This window comes from Silurus meridionalis, chromosome 21, assembly GCF_014805685.1.
Source record: "Silurus meridionalis isolate SWU-2019-XX chromosome 21, ASM1480568v1, whole genome shotgun sequence".
NCBI classification, from domain to species: domain Eukaryota; kingdom Metazoa; phylum Chordata; class Actinopteri; order Siluriformes; family Siluridae; genus Silurus; species Silurus meridionalis.
In genome coordinates this window covers 11,195,797-11,198,310 of record NC_060904.1, presented here as the reverse complement: position 1 = coordinate 11,198,310, position 2,514 = coordinate 11,195,797, and positions in this window count along the sequence as shown.

The following is a 2,514-nucleotide window of genomic DNA, read 5'->3' as shown; positions in this document are numbered from 1 at the left end:
TTTTTAACATAAATAAGCCGCACCTGTGTACACTGAAACTAATGAACTTTACACAGGCTTTAACAAAAGACAGTGTCTGTTACATGGTGTAAAGGGTGAAATATGTTGTGGCTTCTTTAAGAGCAGAGCGGTATTTTGGGAATAGCCTGCGGCCGGATTTTTTCCGGTATCACTGCATGTGTGCAAGACCGAGGAATATGTCTTTATTATTTTCTGATGCTCATTTCTAAGTTTCTTTGACTAACCCATAACGCTGTTGCCAAGAAAAACAAAAAAGCACAAGTTTTGGAAACCTGTCTGTGCTTATATGATTTCTGTTGCAACTGGAGTTAGCGAGCTCTCCCTTGACCCAGACTCAACGCATTACAGCGGCTTGTATCTAAACAGTAGCCTACCAAGAAAGTCATTGTTCACTGTCTTCCTCCTTCCTTTTACAACTATTTCTCTCGGGAGTTTCTTTTGGCATCGTCGTGCGTTTAAAAAAGTGGAAGTTTTTTCTCCCGATGCCGTGCAGCTCAGAACACAGGTGAGGTGCGTTTTTTCGTTTTTTGTTCGGAAATTTCATTGGTCTAGTATTATGTAACTCAGTTTTTTGGCTTGAAGTTTGTAAAACCGGGAAAACCAAGGAAAAATCCATAAATTAGCCGCTTTGTTGTTTGAGCCGTGGGTTCAAAACGTGGGAAAAAAGTAGCGGCTTATAGTCCGAAAAATACGGTATGTATTGGAGCATGTCAAGACAAAGATGTCATTAGAAGCTAAAGCACTGTGTTGACAGAATATTGCAATAAAAAGAAGAGCAAGATATGCTATGCAATGACAACACAATCCCCATAGTCATGGGCACCCAAAGTCCTAGCTGTTTTGTGGAAGCCGGGACACTTTTAAGGACAATCATCCACAGAATCACCATCAAGCGACATCACGCACCCAGCATAACATAAACCTAATGGTATGGAGTCATTTAATTGGTGTTGTGATTCATTATCTGGGAAGTCACATTCTAGCAGCAGCATTGTGAACATGAAATGGAAGTCTTTGATGACAACAATACTGACTGCAGCAAAGAGGCCCCAGACCTTTCGAATTTTTGTGAGGTAGCGCTAATGAGATTCTTGAAACTGAATATTTTATTGATCCCATAAGAAAATTGTTTGGTTGCAGTTCTTCTTTTCTTCTTCTTCTTCTTCTTTTTTTGGCTGCTCCCATTAGGGGTCACAGCGGATTATCCGTCTCCATACTACTCTGTCCTCTACATATGCCTCTTTGAAAACCAACTACCTGCATGTCTTCCCTTACCACATCCATAAAACTCCTCCTTGGCCTTCCTCTTTGTCTCCATCCTGACGGCTCCATCCTTAGCATTCTCCTAACGATATACCCCATATCCCTCCTCTGCACAGGTCCAAACCATCTTAATCAGGCCTCTCTCACTTTGTCCCCAAAATGTTCTACATGCTCTAATAAACTAATTTCTAATCCTGTCAATCATCATAGCTCCCAATAAAAATCTCTGCATCTTCAGCTCTGCTACCTCCAGCTCCACCTCCTGTCTTTTAGTCAATCCCACTGTCTCTATACCATACATCGCAGGTCTCACCACAGTCCTGCTATCACTCTTCTCCACCCACTCCACCCTGCCTGCACTCTTTTCTTCACTTCTCTAACATGGTTGCAGTTGCTCAGAGGAAAAGATGAAAGTAAAGATTACAGTGAAAAATTTAAATAAATATATTTGTATACATACATACATACATACATACATATATATATATATATATATATAATATACTTATTACAGCTGGTAAAATATGTATTGAAAGAAATCAAACCATACGTTATCTCTTTTCATAGATTATTAATTAAATTCAAGTCAGGTGATTGGCTGGGTCATTCTAGCAACCAATTCAGTTTCCTTGGCTATGTGTTTGGTGAAAGTGTGGAGTGGAAGGAGCCAAATGCAGGACATTTAACATTTAAATTTATAATCAATGTCTATTGTCAAAGATGTCACACATTTAATTTGTAGGTACAGGAACTCTATGATGCAGAATAAAAATTTGAAAAAAGGAAAAACCATCTTTTTTTATGTGATTGTGTGCAATTAGGAGCCATTACTCATTTACAGTTGTATATTATATAGTCATACAGATCTGCACACTGCAAAATTATTTTGAAATAATTTTGAGTATGAGCATTGTAGTTATGTTTAATTTCATAAATAAAAAATTATTTCGACAGACAGTTTGCCTCTATACTTCAAAGACTATAAAGACTCATAGTCACACAATCTGTTGTCACTCAGATGAGAATGGGTTTAATTTTGAGTCTGATTCCTCTTACGATTTCTTCCTCATGTCATCTCAAGAAGAGGTCACTTTCACAATACCTTCCTCAATATGGATCGAGACTTGAATCTGCACTATGTATAGAATTCTGTTAATCTGTTTTGGGACTAATTCCAGTAAAGCAGCAAGGCCTGAAGAAATGTCTGGACATGTGCTGAATAGCTTAAAT